Source organism: Cantharellus anzutake, assembly GCF_015039405.1.
Source record: "Cantharellus anzutake strain C23 chromosome Unknown EI90scaffold_13, whole genome shotgun sequence".
NCBI classification, from domain to species: domain Eukaryota; kingdom Fungi; phylum Basidiomycota; class Agaricomycetes; order Cantharellales; family Hydnaceae; genus Cantharellus; species Cantharellus anzutake.
In genome coordinates this window covers 431,493-452,170 of record NW_024066963.1, presented here as the reverse complement: position 1 = coordinate 452,170, position 20,678 = coordinate 431,493, and the positions used below count along the sequence as shown (strand labels likewise).

The 20,678-nt window shown below is 47.7% G+C and overlaps 1 pseudogene across 1 annotated transcript; it reads left to right on the top strand.

The window, feature by feature from the left end:
* The first annotated feature begins 563 nt into the window (after positions 1 to 563).
* On the top strand, positions 564 to 637 carry EI90DRAFT_t91 (annotated as a pseudogene). Its single transcript has one exon. The product of its transcript is annotated as a tRNA-OTHER (tRNA).
* The last annotated feature ends 20,041 nt before the right edge of the window (positions 638 to 20,678 follow it).

The following is a 20,678-nucleotide window of genomic DNA, read 5'->3' as shown; positions in this document are numbered from 1 at the left end:
TGGGCCACTCCGCTACCCCCACCTCTCCTGTGCCATCCCTGACACAGGGAAGGTTTACAGTGGTGGCACAATGGTGTGGCAGTTACAATCATGGTACAAGGTTTTGTGGGTTATGTATTTGATAAGGAAAAACATCTTTCGGCATTTGCCTTTACATGTCATATGACTAGTTTATATCTAATATAAAAGTTGCAATGGTCAAGGGAAGTCCCTTGAAATTCAACAATTCCCCCAGCCAGCACCAAAACCCAGTGGGAAAGCTTGGCATGGGGTTTGGGTAGGGAAACAATAAGGAGGCATACCTGGTTCCACCTGCTTGCAACCATGGACCATGTCAGAAATGGTATTCAAAGTAATTGCGGGAAGCGGAGCGGAGTGCAGCAGTGCGAGTGGGCACTTAGCTAGAATGCAACTCCATTGCAAGGCATCTTGGGAGTTGGGACTTTGGCTTCAATGACTCAACAGGAGTGTTGTGCCATGCATTCTAGGCTGTCCTGTATTTCAGGTTAGCAGGAGGGACCTTGCAGCGACATTTATGTTGAAATAACCACCTCAGCCTAACAGGGCATATGGTATAATGGCAGTGCATGCTGAGTTTGCGATCCAGAAGACGGGAGTTCGATTCCCAGTATGTCCAACTTTTAGGTCCCCCTAAAAGACCATGTGCAAATTCCAACAGTTTACTCAGGCGAAAGAAGTAACTTAGAGGCAAACTTTAAAGATGAGAGGACTTTGGGGATTTCTAGTCGATATTTGAACTAAGGTACATCGACAGTAAACTGCAAGTATAAATACGAAAAGAGAACAAAGAAGAGGCCAGTCGGTCTGGCACCTGAATGGGAAGTGGAGCAGTAACCACAGTGTAGGTGGGATAACCTACTATACCTCACACCGCCAGTATTTTCGCGGTTTTATGTTCCTTGAGGATTTCCCATATGCGATGATCACCTACCAATGCCAATGATGCATAAGAACATTTTATTTCATTTTATTACGGAGTACAATTGCACATAATGTGCTGGTACTGAATTGGTCCAGCCCAAAAAATATGACTGACCGCCAAAAGACGATCAAGGGCTCAAAGAATAGAGAAAAATCATAACTATGGATTCCCTGAATTTCATCCAGATCGACCTGGCCATTGTGGAACAATGGTGGTGGCAATTTCTCATCTTACTGCAAGGTTCCACACAATGTCGAAAGGCACGTTGTAATGGGTCTATCACCTAGACTCAAGACAGAGAGAAGGGGGAGGGTGGTAGTGTGCACAGGTGTGATTCATGGGGCCGGGTTTTGGTCCGTGGGCGCTACTGAGTCTGCAAAAACCTCAAACAAACACTCACCTACGTCTCTCTTGGACGTCAAGGCTGAGTATTATGATGAGAGGGGTCTTAGACATAAGCAACAAACTCAAGGGGGGCATTAGGGTTGTGGATGGCATCTTTGCCACTTGGATGTAACTCTTTCTTGTCCCTTCACGGGTCTATTCAGTACTAACTTGTTATGTACAAGTTGTTATCTATTTTATATGGATTGAAAATGGAATGAATGGACTGGGGGAATGTAAATGGGCCGTTAGGCAATTGTAAATAAGGAATTTCCAATTGGGAACAAAGAAACAATAAAAGGAATATGAATGAATGGAGAATTCCCACTACTCTGTAGCAGGTCCTGCAAATTTTTCGCCCAGGACTGAATTCATTTTCTGACAAGGTTGTTGTTTAATGTCCTCATTTCATGAGACTAATCATGGGGCAATGACTGGAATCGGCCCAGCTGATGCTGCAACCTCTCTTGCTCAATCGGACCCTGCTCCACCTGTCTCAGCACCGCACTCACCCCTTTGCCACCCTATCTTTCATGAGTTGCCATGCAAACCTGACCATTTGATGGACCCAGGAACCATGCCTCAGTCATACACTGGGTTTTCTGGCATGGATGCGCGAAGCAGATTATACCAGTAGAGGTATGTACTGAACTTCACTCATCATGAGAAGGCTCATGATGATTCAGGCTGTGTTTATAAAAAGGGCTTCCATGATGCCCCCTTTCCTCTCCTTATCGGCTGAATCCTCTCGCATCTCTGGTGGTGAGTCAAATGCCAACTTGCGGCTGCTCATCAAACTCACACTCATGAACTGCTGCTGCTGCCTCTCCTGCTTCCCTGGCTGCTGTTATCTTCTTAACTCACTCATATCTGCTGCTATAGCTTGACTAGTTTTGTCTCTCCCACCCCCTCCCCTTTTGCCACCACCATAATATTGCAGTTCAAACTTTTCTTCCCATTCCTATCTCCTATCTTCTGAGCTTTTGCGATTGTTTCCAATTTTGCATGTATTATTAGTATCTGCTCACATCTGACTTTGGTTGTTGTTTCCAGTTTATGGTTTCTTGTTATTGCTTGGAATTCCCTTGTACTTGTAGCGGATCATGTGTGTCTTGTTATTTCTGTGAACTTTCTCATTTGCTGTCTCACTTGCTTTTATTGTTTGGCTTCCCTTGTACTTGTAGCAGATTGATACAGATCACACATGTCTTGCTGTGCTTGCTGCCAATACATTCTGGGCCTCCTGGGCCATCTCCCACTACAACCTCAGTCAAACCTGATTAGACTAGTTTAATTGCGAACATAGGGGGTCAGTCATTCAGGCTCCCACACTCATGTGAGTCCCAAGCCAGTTGGTTCCAGTACAGCCACCAAGTCACATGCTGTCTGAAGATATCCAACTACTTAATAATGAGGTGGTCATGCTATAATGATTCCAACTTTGCTCAGATTTGGTGTAGGATAGTATTGCAAAATCCAAACCAAAACATGAGACTTGACTGAAATGCTCATAAATGTTGGCCATTTATATGGGAAATTGACCAGCATTGGTTCATTTTTCACAGTTCTCATAGTAATTCCAAGGTGTTACACTCTTAGAGTACAGTGATTCACAGTGCAGAATACCCATGTTGAAGGAAATCAAACCAAACCAATCACACTATGAGAGTACAGTGAGAAATTGTTAGAGACTGGAAGTGAGACGAAGGAGATGGCAGAGGGCTTTGGCCTCAGCGACTCAGACCAGGAGCACTGTGCCTAGTTACACGTCCGTGCCCTAATTTACTTACTGGCAGTGAGAACTAAAAAGGGGGATCAACTCTAGTCGATTTTATCACTAGGGTGTAACCTATCTACAAGTTAAGTATATATAGTTACAGCGAGGGTGGGCCTGTGAATAGCAGGACCGAGTGGAGCGGAGCTAACGGGGATAGATGTTAGCCAACTGAATATTACCGACGAGTTGGGTTGCAGGTTTAACAGAATGACAGGTTATGACCCACAAGCAGAAAGGAGGGATAGGCCTGAAGGTAGACTTGCAGGGCAAGCAAGTGAATTGCCCAGCGGAGGCAGGGATGTGCTAGCAGACGTCGGAGCTGTCTGGAGAGCTTCAGGGCTCCGTACTTAGGGAGGCGTAGGTAATATATTGAATTAGAGAGGTGGTGACCATCAGGGGGGTCGGAGGTGATTGCAGAAACCAGAGGCTCTGAGGTTAGTGGCGGAGGAGCGGAGGTAATCTGGAAGGATCGGAGGTAGTGGAAGACAATGGCCATGGATGGATATGACAGTTCTAACCCATAACAGTAGTGTAAGGTGGGTGTCCTAGAACCCAGCTGTGAGTATCAAATATGTATGATTCACAGTGGGTAGGATGATAGTGACCTCCCTGGGTCATGTGACCCCTATATACATGGACCATGACCTGACAAGTAGCAATGTGGGGAGGGATATGAACTCACTGATGTAAATAACATCCTGCATTGTTGTTGAAGAGCAAAGTTGGCATGCATAGTTCTTTAGTAAGTAGTTAAAGGTGATGAGAACAGGAGGACGTGCCAGGGTTCTCTCAATTTTCCCAAACTTATATATGCACCCTCAGTCTCAGGTTATGGGTTTTGTTCACCATCATCACATATGCGTTTACACCACTGTTGGAGAAGCCTATTTGAAGGGGAAGGAACTAAGGTCAGTCGTATGTGTCATATCCATACCTACTCTGCCTAGCCTCCAACCTACTCCACCACCATTCTGGTTCACCTCCAGTTCATCCTCCCCCTCACCTCCACCATACCCTCCAGTATACCTCTGGTCCACCTCCGCCTCCAATCTCCGGTACCTTCTCCAGTACCTCTTATCCTCATCTTAGACATTTAATAATATTTCTACCTACCCAATATTACTACGGACCTCCTAGGACCTCCGCCAACCCCACAAAGGTTTTCCCACTTTCCAATAGCTGTCGCTAATTCCACCCTTCACCTACCCACTCCACAATGCTCAATAAGGCGATTCTCTCATGAGCTCGCCAACCCAGCAAGTGGGTAAGTCCCTCTTGGGTTTTCCCTTTGTTCCAATTTGTCTTGTATCATGTATATAAGTCATGTACTGTAGTTGATGGCACCTGGGTGCAAAATCGACAATAACGACTATCCCCCCAGAGTTCGCACCCCCCCGTTCTGAAATTAAGGACCAGACACTAAGCGTTATCGAACATAGGCACAGTGCTCCCCTCCGAGTCGCTGAGGCCATGGTCCCTCCGCTTGTCCTCTATCTCTGGCCTCCCTTCCTGTCAGGGACACGTCCGGGGTGGAGGGGGCCCGGATGTAGTGCCTGGTAGAGGGACCCTCTCGGTGAAGTGGGCATGTGTACTGATGGGCCCGATCTGGGACTGTAGTCCCTGGCCACTTAGACTGAAGTGGAAAACGTGAATTGTTATTAAAAGGAAGAACTACACTACTTACCTGAAGTGGAAAATGTGAGAAGAAGGTTACTTCTTCAGTTCCCACTTCAGGTACATTTATGTACATGCAGCTTGGGTCACATGACGGGTGCCACGTCATCTACGGAGAGAGCCACAGCCATCCGGGTATCCCTGCAGGGGATCCTGAGGGCATCCGCTGCAGGCGTGTGTGCTAGGCATAGCGGGAAGTCGTCTGGGGTGTCCGAGCCGGACAGGTCAACAGTACAATGATACAAGGGAAGGTGGTCCGTGTAAATAGAAAGAATAAACAGAAAGGGAGAATCAAAATAAAGGAGAAAGATGTTAGACACTGGTCCGGGGTCGGCACCAAAGGTCGCCGATGCGGGCCGCTATTGGCTGCGATGGCCGTGATGCCTCGAACAAGGCCCGAGGGTAGGGCATTCGGCCTCAGCAACTCTAAAGGGAGTGCTGTGCCCCCTAGCTGTCTCTTGGCCCTCATTTCAGACTCACTGGGGTTGCCTTGTTGGGGTCAGGACTTAGGGGTCGTGGTCACATCGATATTAGAGCTAAGGTACAATAAAGTATCATACAGGATATATATAGGAGGAAGAAATGAATGGAAGCGGACCCGGGCCGGAGGCCGAAGGGTCCAGGAGCAAACAAGAATAAGGAGTGGGGTTGGCCGCATAGCGGCCGGCAATGACCGAGGGTCAAAACAAACAATAACAGATAAATAAAGGAAAGAGCATAGGGCCACGATAGCGGTGATGGTATCGTAGCGGCGCTGGACTCGGAGTTGGGCCGGAGTCGGGTGTGGGGATGATAGCGGCCCTGTAGGGGCCAAGTGAGCGGGGTAGGGGAGTCACGCTGGGCACGGTGCCAGAGGCGGACTCAGGGTGGGGAGGTTGGTGCAGCAGTGGGGGAGTCGGCCAAGTGTAGGGGAGCCTAGGGGCAAGCGGGGAAGTGAGCAGGGAGTCCTCAGGGAGGATAGGGCTGAGGTCGGGGCTCGCGCTCATGCTCGCATAGCGGTAACGGGCTCGGGCGGCATCAGGACGGGCGGCTAACGGGCCAGGATGCATGGCCGTGACAAAAGAGGAAAGAGGGAAAAGGGAGGAAAGGGAGGAACGAGGAAGGAGGAAGGATGGGTAGCAGGGAGCGGGTCAGGTGGGCCCGGGTGGGCCCGGGTCAGGTGGGTGTGCCCTGACACTTCCGGGGAAAGGTCCAGGCACACTGCCCCTCCTCGCCGTGTCCTGACAGTATGACATTCTTTAATGTTCCTATATGCACCTCTCAGTCTCTTTTTGTGATGGTCTCTGTTGTCATATCCATCCCCAGCCATCGACTTCCACTCCCTCTGATCCCTCCAGTCTGCCTCCGCTCCTTCTTCACTAACCTCGGAGCTCCTGTATTCCGCAATCACCTCGGTACCCCTCGATGGTCACCACCCCCTCTTTTCAATTTATTACCTATGCCTCCCTAAGTATGGAGCCCCAAAGGCTTCCGGACAGCTCCGATGTCTGCTAGTGCACTCCCGCCTCTGCTGGGCAATACACTCGCTTGCCCTGCAAGCCCACCTTCAGGCCTATCCCTCCTTTCTGTTTCTGGGTTATCGCCTACCATTCCGTTAACCCTGTAACCCGACTCATCGGTATATTCAATCGGCTAATGTCTAACCCCATTAGCTCGGCTCAGCTCGGCTCCGCCATTTGCGGGCCCACCCTCGTTGTAACTATATATATACTCAACTTGTACATAGGTTACACCTCAGTAATAAAATCGACTAGAGTTTACCCCCTTCAGTTCTGGTTGCCAGTTTAGTAAGTTAGGGCACGGACATGTTACTTGGCACAGCACTCCTGGCATAAGTCGCTGAGGCCGAAGCCCTCTGCCACGGAGACACTCCTTCATCTCAACCTGGTCTCTGACATCTGTAGGCATTCTTCCGATTGTCGTTCATAGTGGATGACAGTGCACACCAGTTGGTAATTCCATTCCACCTGCTGAATACAACTGCATGATAAGGGTGCATGATGCAATATCATTGAAGGCAGGTGGAGTTCTATATGATTCAGGACAGGACTCACCTTGGGTTTTTGGCAATTCCTTACTCAGCTCATATTCCATTTCATATTTTCTATGTACCTTGTGGAGTGTGAGAGAGCCAATGATATTTGGTTGTTCCAAACAGATTTGGAATGTAACTGTTCAGCTGGTTAAGTGGAGGGGAAGGTTCAGTGAAGTAAGATGGTGTGTGGTGTGTGGGAATGTTTTTTTGATTCTGATGGAAACACACTTTGGATTGTACAGTACAGGCACGACTGCTCGGTGTTGACAGCTACAGATTTGCTGTATGCTCCATTTTTTCCCTTTCTTCTTTCTTATCCTCAGTAATTATTGGCAATGTGAGTGGGCATGAAGGTGAAGGCAATGTCCATCCTCGATTTTTTACAGTTTTCATCTCAGGTGCTACCTAAGATTGAGATGAGTTGAGTCCTTTGTTATTGTAATGGCACATACACTTAAGATAGAGCCTTCAGGACTGGCTCCACTGATTTCGAAACAACCTAGATGCACAGTGACAGGCATCACCCAGCATGGGATGCACCCATCATGGATTCCCCAAATTTCATCCAGATCGACCCAGCTGTTGTGGAACAATGGTGGTGGCGATTTCTCATCTTACTGCAAGGTTCTGCACAATGTCGAAAGGCACATGAGGGTGGCGGTGTCGAAAGTCCCATGTGGCAGAGCCGAGATCTGTACTTTGGGAGATTGTGAAACTGGTTTTTGGCCCAAAATGGAAATCACAAGCCATACTGAAGTAAACAAACAACCAAAATGCACTCTGGAGTGCTCAGAAAAATTCAGAAAAATCACAAAGGATGCGTATGAAGATCCAATTGACACGGGGACTCTCTTGGACACTTTCAGGGATGTTTAACCCTGCGCATGGGCCAATTTTACGATTCTCACACCCGCCACTTGGTCAAATCTCAACCATTTGGGACAAATTTGGTATCGGGAGAAAGCTACAAACCTGGGGAATCGAATGGAGAGGTTGGGAAGGGATGCTATGGGTAGGAAGAGACAGATGAGTGTAGTGTGATGGTGGAAATTGGTGGAAGACAGCAATTATTCAGATATGGCCTGCTTATCACTCCTGTCCTTTTTGTATTGAGCTTCCATGTTGGCTGATGGACTTATCGGCCGTACTTAACGGTCCACATGGTGTCCATAACAACAATCTTTCGCTTTATATTTTCTTTTCATTTGTTTTTCCACATTATTGCTGTTCCATGTGTTTAAAAGCTCTGTACACATAGGAATGGAAAAGGGACCTCCCTTTTGACTACAAAGAGACTGTAGCACTGAGAGATCCAAGTAAGAGAAAGAAATTCTAAGCTTGACTCCTTGAGTATTATAAGGAATCCCTGACAATTTTCCAAGATGGACCAGGGGTACATAATTCTTAACGAGTTTTTGTGATTATTTTTGTTTTGTTAGCACCCGGACCGAACCTAGGACAAGCTTAGGACATCCCAGACTCCCTCCCCACGAATTTGCCTGCATTTAAGGGGTTAGATCTCTAGCCCACTTGTAACGTTGTAGGAGTGCATGATGGGTGTGCTGAATTTCATGGAACCTTTTGCCGTAAATACATCAAAATTGGGTTCCTGCCCTTGTACATTATTAGGGAAAAGGAATTATAGGAGGGAGTAATAAGAAAGAAGAGAGAGGGTTTTCATACGAACCGAAAGAGCTTTTCTGCGAAGGAATTGGTTGAGATTTGGTGGAGAAATTCAAGCTGAAGAGTCCTCTTGTGCTAAGTCCGTGCATTTGACCGCAACCATGGGAACAAGGTCAAAAGTTGACAGCAGAGGACGATCTTGGGGTCATTAAATCCAGAAAAATACCAGACTCAGTGTTGAATTTCACCCCAATCGGTTCAGTGGTTGTGGAGATATTAAGGGAGATTCTGATTATCAGGCTTGATGGGAGTCACAGGACTACACAAACTATGTGGATGCTCAGGTGTGAGCCAGTCTCAGTGGAATTCCAGTAGAATATGGGTTAGTTAAATGATAAAAATGCTAAAGTAGTCATTGGAGGAGTCTTGGAATTTTGGGATTTTAGTGGTCCAAGTTTCCCTGTGCATGGATAATCAAGATATGTATCTGTCAGGGCACACCTGCCTGACCTGGTGTCAGGGGACGCACGTGCTCGCGCAGGATGCTCCGATAACCTAGTTGTGATTAAAGCCGGTGGAAAGGGATGTCCCCATCTTAGGGTCAGCTATATACATGTAGAGTCCGGCAATAAGGAAACCAAATGGATTGCCGATAGAATCACGTGATCATAGAATGTTCTAGAACAATGCCGGAGATGATCCGGGTCACCGGGGCTTAGGTAAGTGGAGTAGATGGGAATTACCGGCATACTTCCCATGCGCATATGCGCAGCCGGCATAGGGTCCAGGGTCATTGCTGATCCCTGACACCTGGGTCCACCTGGGCCCACCTGGGCCCACCTCACCCACTCCCCCGCTACCCATCCCTCTCCTTCCTCCTTCCTCCCTCTTCTCTTTCTTTCCTTTTTTCTCTTTCCTCCCTTTCCTTTATTTCATCCCCTCTTCCTGTTTATCCCTTCTATTTACATGGACCACTTTCCCTTGTATCATTGTACTGTTAACCCGTCCGGCCCAGACACCCTGGACAGCTTCCCACTATGCCCAGCATGTGCGCCTGCAGCGGATGCTCTCAGGATCCCCCATGGGGACACCCAGATGGCTGTGGCTGTCTCCAAAGATGACATGGCACCCGTCATGTGACCCAAGCCACATGTACATAAATGTACCTGAAGTGGGAACCGAAGAAGTAACCTTCTTCTCACCTTTTCCACTTCAGTCTAAGTGGCCAGGGACTGGTGTCCCACATTGGGCCTGCCAGCACGCATGCCTGCTTTGCACCCCAAGAGGGTCCCTTTGCTGGGCGCTACATCCAGGCCCCCTCCACCCTAGATGCATGCCTGACAGTATCCTGCATCTGAGAATTCCCGTTCTCAGTCAAATCTCCACCAAATTTCACAAAACCGGCATTGATAGAAAGCTATGGATGAGGAGTGTCGAATGGAATGAAGGGACGGAGTTTTGACGCGATATCAGGAGTGGTATTAGGAAGTTGGTGTTTTTCATTTCATTTTTCTTTTGTTGTTTGGAATTTTATTCAAAGTCAATGGCAACTGAACCTTACTGCTGTTGTTGGTGGAGGCTTGGCTTAACCAAACCCATATATTTCAGAGCCTTTTCACAGTTGAATGTTTGCTGTATGGGTATATGTACATAGCGATTGAAACCAAATCAGAGATTTCCCCCCTCCTGCTACTTTTGAAGTCTGTGTACTTGGGTGTTGTGAGTGGCCACACGATTGGTAAAGGGCTATTGTGACCTTTAGGGAAATCCACCATGGAAAGAAGATAAACAAGAGTTACCAGAGTTAATTCCCTGAAATCCCCCCCCCCATTGAATATATGGACCTGTTCTACCACAACACCTGTTCAGCCCCTTTTCTTTCTTCCCTAGCTTTTTGGGGAGTGAGTTGGAGTGCTACCTTCCTTTTTCTGGGTTTATAGCAGATTCCTGCTTGCAACGTTGTAATAGAAGTGGAAGTGTTTGCAGAGTCGGTAACATTTGGACCCTGGGATGCTGATAGTTTGCCAGTACCAAACATGCATTTACATTTGTTTGGAGAAGTAGGAGCATTGGCATTTGGACTATCAATGAAGGAAACTGCACTGAGGTATGAGATGTTTTTGATGAGCCAGTGTGTGTGATTAGTGGAGTCGTGTTTCCATTTAGCTTGAACATTGACATTGGTACCTGGTTGGGGTACATGGAAATTGTCAAAGCAACAATTGGAGTCATCAAAGTGCAGATGCACTTCAAATTGTTGATTTTTTTCCTGAGTATTCACATTAGTTTATAGGACCACTTTAAAAAAAATAGTGGTAATTGTGAACAAACTTTGGCACTATATAAGCACTGACGTTCAGTCCAAATTCACGACCAGATCCATTAGCAACAGTGGTCACTTGACCCACAAAATGGGCAGTAGTCAGTCAGGCATCAGAGGGCTTCATGTCTTCAACCGCAATTCCGACATTTTCAATAGTTGAGGCATCCAGAATCATCACAGGACCATCAACAACCTCAGCTCCCTCATTGATGATCAGAAAAGAGCTGTAAATGTAAGCAATGTTGCAAGTGGGGAGGATGGCAAGACCACAGTCAAGGGTCGCCACTCTCAGCTGCTCCCTCACCAAAGGGAAAGAAGAAACACTAGGTGGACCTCCCTGGAAGACAAGCTAGCAGTACTGCCTGCAAAGCTCTGTCCCCAAGACGACAAGCACTCAGACACCACCCCAGGCACATGGACCTGGTACTTAGGGGAGCAGAGGGGAGAATCTCTGTATCATACTAGATACATGTTGTATATAAACCCAATTTAAACTGAGCTAATGTCCAAGCAATCCGACAGTGTTAGGGATGGATAGAAATGGACAGAACAACATACAGCCATTTGCCTCCAAAGTGCACAGAATTCATTGGCTGGCCAAAAAATAGGTTGTACAGATAAATTCTGAAATAAATGGCAGCACATAATGAACATACCCCTTAGCTCCTATTGTGTAAAATTTGAGGCAAAAGGATGTAGTTACTGGGCCATAAGAGTAAATTTACAAAGGGGGGTCATTTTTGACAGTCACCGCTGAAGTGCACAGCCATGGGAAAACAAGCCTGTCTCGCTCAATCCTCCCCTTCCTCGTCATTTTCACTACCTGAGCCATCCAAACCTAGGTCAAAGCATTCACCCTCCTCATTGTCCATGTCCTCCACCAGATCCGATAATCCGATCGCTGAGATTATCACCTTTTTTTGAGCATGCTTAGGCTTTTTTGGCCAATCCTTCTTAGGGACCTTTGCCTCCTTTAGTTTTGCTATCTCGGCCTCCCATGCCTTTACTTCCTCCTGATGCACATCCTTGGCCTGTTGCCAGGCCCTCTCTTCCACTTCCCTGCGAATTGTTCCTAGCTGGCATGCTTGTTCTCGAGCATTTGGGCCACTTTGCGGTTTGCCTCATTCTTGGCCACAATCTGCCGGAAATTCGAATCAGTGATGATCTGAGGAAGTCCATTGGTCATGATCTTGTGGTTTGAAGTTTTTTTCTTGTTCTCTTTGCTTGCAAGTCGGCGATGTAGCCATTCATTGTACTGCGAGCCAAGAACAAGTTGTGTGTATGAAATGATCAGTCTCTCAGCAAGGTCAGAGTTTCTTTCTTGAGCATCAAAGAGATCATTTGTGAGTTGACAGACTTCTTGGACCAATGCCTGAGGATCAAGGGATCGGCACACTTCCAGGGTTGCAAGTCTGACCCATGATGTCTTCTGCCGTTGAGGTGGGGTTGGGAAAATGACAGGTATGGGTGCAGTAGTGGATTGCAGGGGTGTGTTACTGATTAGAAACCGTGCTGATGAAGATTCCAGACTCTCACGCATGTTCCTTGTGAGCCTTTGAGTTAGAAGGGTTGGACCTTCAGAGACTGTATTGGATTGTCCTGGACTGTGTGGACAATGATATTCTGGCACTCCCAGCGTAGCCACCATTGGACTGGATTCTCCTGGCAGATTTACAACCTTAGCTTCCTGCATGATTGCCACAAAGTGTTTCACAGGTGTTGGCAGAGTCATTGGGAAGGTTCCTTGGGTTGAGAACTCCATGCTTGGCTGCATCTTAGTTGTTGAGATTACACCCAGATTAAATGGTTTGATCCCAGTTGCCACAAATGAAGCAAGGATGTTTTTTGGTGTGAGTGCTTCTATGTGTGCTGCACCATAAACCTCGAGGAAATTCTGCTTTGAAATATGTGTGTGTGATGTTTCTCCGTCCATAGCCGAAGGTGTTTGACCATGCTCGCTTCAAAACCGAGAAGATGACCACATCAAGTCCTTGGAGAATGTGTGTGGTATGAGCAGGTAAACAAATGATGATGATTTTCTGCTCTATGGCAAAGTCAATAAGACCCATAGTGTAGTGTGAGTTATGACCATCAAGGATAATGAGCCGGTGCTCATTGTCATTGTCCAACTTGTTGCATGTTTGTTCATCAAAGAGTTTAATCCACTCGACTCTGATTTTGCGATTTGTCCACCCTTTGGTTGATTTACATATTCTGTCCATAAATTGGTAAGCATCCTCTTCTGAATAATTGGTCTACATACGCTGCATGGATTGTTCTGACACCACTTCTCCATGAAGTAATGTCCCTTGAAGATCACCACTGGTGGGAGAGCAGTGCCGTCAGCACAGACTGTGCACATCACCGTGACATTTTCATGGTTCCCATCCTCAACTTTATGCTGGATCTTTGTACCTGGTCATGTGCGAACTCGTTGTTTGGACTCTTTACCAATTGGAAATCCAGACTCATTGAAGTTGTATATATTGCAGGTGTGGAATTGATATTTATTGTGTGCATCTTGGAGCATATCAAACCAGAGCTTGACATTGGTAGGATTTACAGCTGATGCACACACAGTATCAAGGTTGGTGCTCCACTTCGGTGAGATATAGTCACCATACTTGATTAGGAACTTCTGGACCCAGCTGGACCCAAATGGCTGGGCTTGTGGGTCCCAGAGATGCTTAATCTCCAGTGCATAGTGGGCCAAGTATTCATGTGTAAGTGGGAAGGCTCGGTCAGCCATACCGAGTGCGAAGTCAATGTGTTAGAACTTGCGGATTCGGACAACTCCGGAGCGGAATCGGAGACTTAGCATGGAAGGACCTTGGCCTCAGTGACTCAGGCGGAGCGCTGTGCCATTGCTGGTTGTCCTAGGGGTCCCTAATTTCGGATCTAGCAGAGGGAAAGTCTCTTGGGGGGAATTCAGGTCGATTTCGGACTGAGGTTACAAGTTACTAGGTACATTGTATATAAGGAGGGGTCCGGAATCAAAAGGAACAAGGGTAAGACGAAAGGAGACAAAGGGAGATGGAAAGAGGAACAACACTGAGGGTCAAGTGTTTGACTCAATGGTGTTTCCCAAAGGAGGAATGAAGGGCCAAGGCCCAAGGAGGAAGGAAGGAGGATGGGAGTCGGGAATGGCTAGCTGACTGAATAGAAGGAAGCAGCAGCCCAAATAGGAATGAGGGAGAATAGCGGAATTGAAATGGACAATGCAATAGTTGCAAGGTCCGGAGTAAGTCCGGAAAGTCCGAACTCGGAGGTTAAACTCCGGAATATTGGCAAACGTAATTAAATGGAATGAGCTAACCAATACAATGGGTATAAGCGGAGGTGGGGTCAAAGTCCGAGGTCGGAGCTAAGACCGGAGGTTCCGGAGATGGAGACGCAAACAGGATTCCAGAGCGGAGGTCCGGAGTCGGGAACATAGGTGTTGCATGCTTGTCTGGAAGGTGTCAAGGATGAGGTCGGACCCGGAATGTTCTGGAGTTGGACCGAAGTAACCTCTTGGAAGTCGGCAAGGAGGAGGTGGCAGAAGGGAAGCAGGACTCTGGAAGTCAGGTTCGGAGTTCCAGGAGCCCGGAACGGAGGTCGGGATTGTATGGATATGACACAATGAGAGTGAGGGCCTCGGCATGATTGAGGTTAGAAACTTCATCGGCCAATTCCATTCTAGTCTTCCCCCCTTTCACATGTTTTCCAAGTGCTCTATAGCCAATCCCAAACTGGTCAGCAATGACTTGCAACCCTGCAGGTCTTTGACCCTCTTCCCGAGCCTTCTTCTGCTCTGCCAGATATGCTGCAACAGCAGCCTTTTGTGCTGTCTCAAGGTCTTCAAGAAGTTTCTGATGAGTTCTAGCCCGAGAATTAGACCTCCCAACCATAACTAGACCGAGACTTTAGAGGGGGTGTTGGAAAAAAGGAGGAACAAATTAGGATGGGTCATGCTGAGCATGGTGGTGCAACCCTGACAATTCAAAGCACTGCCTTCCATAATTATCATAAGCAACATTGAAGGGAGCATCTGGGATTGTGTATTATACATGCTTTTATATGTGCTATATCAGTATCTGCAACACGATATGAGGGCTTTATGAATTCAGAGAAAATTGCAATTTCCCAGTGTAACTTTGCATTTTTTCAGTGTCCACTGATGGGGCTTGCTCAAAACTTTATATGTTAGCTCCTGTCACACAAGAGCACATGCTACGAAAAAAATGAAGCAAATTAACCTACCGGTTGATGAGTGCTAGGAAAGTGTGCACTTCGGGGGCGTGTGAATTTCGGAGGCAAATGGCTGTAGAACAAAGGAAACAACAGAAACCATAAAAATATATAGGAACGGCCACACAATCGATAAATTCCGACGATCTCCACAACGGCTGCACCAAATCTCCCGATCTTGGACTTGTTCTACTTGTGTTGATGGTAGCTTTCCAGCGATACCAAGTGCGTCCAGATCGGAGAAGAACTGGGGGAGATATGGCGAAAATCCTGAGAAAGCAGCCTGATAAGGAAAGAGTGGCCATAACCTGGTCTGGAAAAATATCAAAAAATATGAAGATGATAGTGGAGGCTCAACGTGCTTTGGGGGACTGGGGGACTGTGTGTTGGGTGTTACACAATGTCTGTAGGCCATGATATAATAGTGTCTGGGTACTACCAGCTCTTCCCTCCTACAACATAGTCCTCTTGTGCATTGTCTTTCATTGGGGATTGAGCATAGACAGACATAGTGGTTTCTGGAACGTTTGGATCATCAATGGGTCCATCCCCTGCTAATCCCAAGATGAAAGAGCAGCAGGTGCCATCTGGAATCACATTCAAACAAATGGGAAATAGCCCTGAGAGATGAGAGGATGCCATGAGAAGTAGTCTGATCCAAAACAATGTTCATAGGGGACCGCAACAAAAGTAGTCTATATTGAGAGAAGGAACCAAGGATAGATGAAGTGATTACTCAAATTTGTAAACTGTTGAAATGGATTCATTGTAATGGTTGATCAGCAGATGAGTGGCAGTCCATTTGAAAATAAACTCAGACATGAACAATATTTGTCATATCCATACAAACCCAATCCCGATCCGACTCCTGGACCCTCTGCTTCACCATCTCCAGAGTCCTACCCCATCCCTGTTCCACTCCGACATTCACCTTCGGACCAAATTTCACTCCCCTCACTCCTCCTCACTCCTCCTCCCCCTACCCTATCTCCGTCCACTCCGATATTCACCTTCGGACCGAACATCACTCCTCTTGCCACCCTCCTCCTCTTACCCCTCCTCACTCCTCATGACACCTCCACCCTTCTGTCACTCTCCTACCCTACTTCCATCCGCTCCGATATTCACCTTTGGACCTGACATCATTCCTCCTCTTACCCCTCCTTCTCATTCCTCTCCTCACTCCTCTCCTCCCGTCCCTCTTCCACCAAACCTCCAGCAAGTTATGACCTTCTGCTGCTGCCCCGTACCCTGTACTCGGACACCACTCGTACCTTCGCTCCGAGATTCCGTCATAGTTCCAACCTCGGACTTTGACTCCACCTCGGCTTAATGTCATATCCATACAATCCCGACCTCCGCTCCGGGCTCCCGGAACTCCGAACTCCGACTTCCGGAGCCCTACTTCCCTTCCATCACCTTCTCCTTGCCGACTCCCAAGAGGTTATCCCACCTCCGGCTCCAACACCACCTTCGGTCCGACTCCGGAACATTCCGGGTCCGACCCCAACCTCGACACCTTCCAGACGAGTATGCAACACCTATGCTCCCAACTCCGGACTTCCGCTCCGGAATCCCGTTTGCGTCTCTGTCTCTGGAACCTCCGGTCTTAGCTCCGACCTCGGACTTTGACCCCACCTCCACTTATACCCATTGTATTGGTTAGCTCATTCCATTTAATTGCCTTTGCCAATATTCCGGAGTTTAACCTCCGAGTTCGGACTTTCCGGACTTACTCCGGACCTTGCAACTATTGCATTGTCCATTTCAATTCCGCTATTCTCCCTCATTCCTATTTGGGCTGCTGCTTCCTTCTATTCAGTCAGCTAGCCATTCCCGACTCCCATCCTCCTTCCTTCCTTCTTGGGCCTTGGCCCTTCATTCCTCCTTTGGGAAACACCATTGAGTCAAACACTTGACCCTCGGTGTTGTTCCTCTTTCCATCTCCCTTTGTCTCCTTTTGTCCTACCCTTGTTCCTTTTGATTCCGGACCCCTCCTTATATACAATGTACCTAGTAACTTGTAACCTCAGTCCGAAATCGACATGAATTCCCCCAAGAGACTTTCCCTCTGCTAGATCCGAAATTAGGGACCCCCAGGACAACCAGCAATGGCACAGCGCTCCGCCTGAGTCGCTGAGGCCGAGGTCCTTCCATGCTAAGTCTCCGATTCCGTTCCGGAGTCGTCCGAATCCGTCCATTCTAACACTTAAGTCCATTGCATTGGTGACTTCTACATAAACACCATTGCCAACATTACTCGGACTTTCAACCCCACCTCTGTAACCTCTGTAACCTCTGCAACCTCTGGGCTCCGTGGATCATACTCAGCACTTTCGCCAATTGTAATGTATCTTTCGTGCTTTCCCCTCATCCTTATTTGGACTGCTGCTTCTCTCAGCCAGTTAGTCATCATCCCCACTTCACCTCATCCTCCTGCCCCTCTGGGCTTCGCCCTCCCTATCTCCTTTCAGATGTACCACAGGTTCTAACCTATGACCTTTGGTGCTGCTCTGCTCCTGTCATCCCTTTGTCCCCATTCGGACGCCTTTGTTCTGATTTGGACCCCCTTTGTTTCCTCGTGCTTTCACCTCTCTCCATTATATACAGGTGCTTGTACATACTCATTTTAGGCCCTTAGTCTAAAATCGACCTGAAATGCCCCCTAGAGACTTCCTGCTCAATGCCTCTGAAATTAAGGACCAAATGGACAAAGAGCAATGGCACAGCGCTCCGCATGAGTCACTGAGGCCAAGGTCCCTCCTTGCTAAGTCTCCAGTTCCCCTCCGGAATCGTCTGCCCTCGCCCAGTTCTAACAATATTGCATGTTATTGGAAATCCAGGGGGTGGTACCATAAATGAAACATCATCAGATTCATGGTGTTGAGAAGACAGTATGAAAAAATGAGTGGTAGAGAGAGAAGAATGATGAGTGATGTCACTAAACTTCAGTTGTACCATAAATGAAAGGTCATCAGATACATGCTGAGGGAAAAATGAGTGATAGAGAGTGGAAACTGATGACTAAAGTCACTAAACTTCAAGTTGGCATAGGCCTGATGTCAGGGCACACCCGCCTGACCTGGCCCCACCTGGCCCCACCTGACCTGGTACCCCACTACCCACTCCTCCCCTACCTCCTCCTCCTTTTCCTTTACCTCTCTTCCTTTCTCTCTCCTCTTTTCTCTCTTCTTTCTTCTTTCTTCTTTCCTTATTACATGGACAACTTCCCTTGTATCAATGTACCATTGACCTGACTGCAGCGCAACATGCCCGGACCCAGACACACTGTGTGACCTCCTGCACACTGGATGCTCCTGGGATCTCTTGCAGAGATACCTGGACAGATGTGGCTGTGTGCATAGATGATGTGGCACCTCCCATGTGGCCTTAACGACATGTATATAAACACAGCCTAAGTGGGAACTGAGAAGCAGCCTTCTTCTCACACTTCCCACTTTAGGCAAGTAGCTTACCCTCCTCTCTGTTAATAATAATTCACACTTCCTAAGTGCCAGGGATGCCTGTCTGCATTGGGCCCATTGCTACACATGCCCACATCACACCCTACCAGGCCCTCAGCTCCAGATGATACACCCAGATGCTCTCAACCCTGGGTCAGTCCCTGACACCTGATTGTTCCTGGCCATAGTGATTCAGTGGAAGATTTATGAAATTAGCCCAATTTGTTCTGTGATTACAGGTGTTAAATGAGCAGTTATCAGACACACATTCAAGTCAGTAATTTTTTCTACACCACATTCATGACATCAAGTTTATCGTTTGGAATGAGTACCATACCATGAGACTGGTGGTGAATGTGTGTAAGGGCAGTGTATAGCTGTCCATGTGCAAACATGAACATGTCCTCATGACAGTCAAGACCAACATGATTGAGAGTAAGCCCTTGACAACTGTTGAAAGTCATGGAGTAAGCCAAACATAAGGGGAATTGTTTGCATCTGATTGTATGTTGGGCATATGTGTCATATCCATCCCCGGCCATCGACTCCCGGGCTCTCCGACCCCCCCGTCCTCACTCCGCTCCCCCCTCACCAACCTCGGAGCCCCCGTATTCCGCAAACCTCCCGGTGCCCCTCGATGACCACCACCCCCTCATTTCAATTTATTACCTACGCCTCCCTAAGTACGGAGCCCCGAAGACTTCCGGACAGCTCCGACGTCCGCTAGCACACTCCCGCCTCCGCTGGGCAATACACTCGCCTGCCCTGCAGAGTCCACCTTCGGGCTTATCCCTCCTTTCCGTTTCTGGGTTAACGCCTGCCTTTCCGCTAACCCCGCGAACCGACTCGTCGGTAATATTCAGTCGGCTAATGTCTTAACCCCGTTAGCTCCGCTCCGTCCGGCTCCGCCAATTGCGGAACCGCCTCCGCTGTAACCATATATATACACTACTTGTACATAGGTTACGCCCCAGCAAATAAATCAACTAGAGTTACCCCCACTAGGTTCTAAGTGCCAGTCAGTAAGTTAGGGCACGGACGTGTCACTAGGCACAGCGCTCCTGGCAGAAGTCGCTGAGGCCAAAGCCCTCCGTTACGGAGACATTCCTTCGTCTTAAAATCTGGTCTCTGACAATATGGAGGTTGAAAATCAAAGTTGATACATGGTATGAGGTGAGAGATGTTGTAACCGGGCTCAAGGAGCACTCGGGTCTGACAAGAATGTGGGGGACTAGTGCTGGGATAGGGTCGGTGATGGGGGGTGGCAATGTGCTGTGGTCCTGGCTGGTGCTGCTGACAATCAACAAAAATCTCTAAAAACAAACACCCAGTCCTGGTCACTCTGGACAATCTTCAGGAGTCCTAGGCTGCTCTCTGGACACGCTCTGGTGTGGCTGATCTTCTAGACAAAGGGACACTGCAAATTGGGAGGCCCCTTCTGAGGGGGGGGAGTCCTCTGTATCATACCAGGAAAAACAAGTGAAAATCCATGTGCCCAGGAATGAATAGTCCATGGGGCCACAGAATAGAAAAGAGAGTGATGGAAATAATCCGACATCAAAAGCAATATAGGTAATATAAAATGAATGAAATGAATATAACCAAATCCAAACCGCTACTCCTCGTCCTTCTCCTGCCGCTCCAATAAATCGTCCTAATCGTAGCTTCCCGCCGATACTAAATTCGTCCAAATCGGTCCAGTGGAAGCTGAGATATGGATAATTGAACTTTATGCCAGGCACCAGGAAGGTCACATGCTAGTGTGCAGACATGGGAAATGCAGCAATATCAGGCTCTGAGGTCGGAATTGGGCTGGGAAAAATATGGAAAAATGAGGGGTATGTAGGGAGTGGGTTGTATAGTGGGTAGAGGACTGGGGGGAAAGCCTGGGGTGTATGGTGTGTGTTCTACATGCTGAAATATGTAGAAACCATGTTTTTGTGGTGCATGGATTTATCTGTTGGGTCAATTGCCATGATTTAGGAGTCGTACTTTGATCCATTGTGAGTGACAGTTGACAATGAGCACCCATTGGTTTTTGACCCCTTTGGGTACTGATAGATTTCTCAATAACATGCACACCACTCCAGGTTTGAGACAAAGTTCATGGTTGGGAGCTTCAGTGGATTTCATGAGAGTGAGGTAATCTGGTGAAGCTACAGTATGAGCATCATTGACTGTGCCATCATCATCCACAATGGAATTATAACTGAAGTAGCATGCTA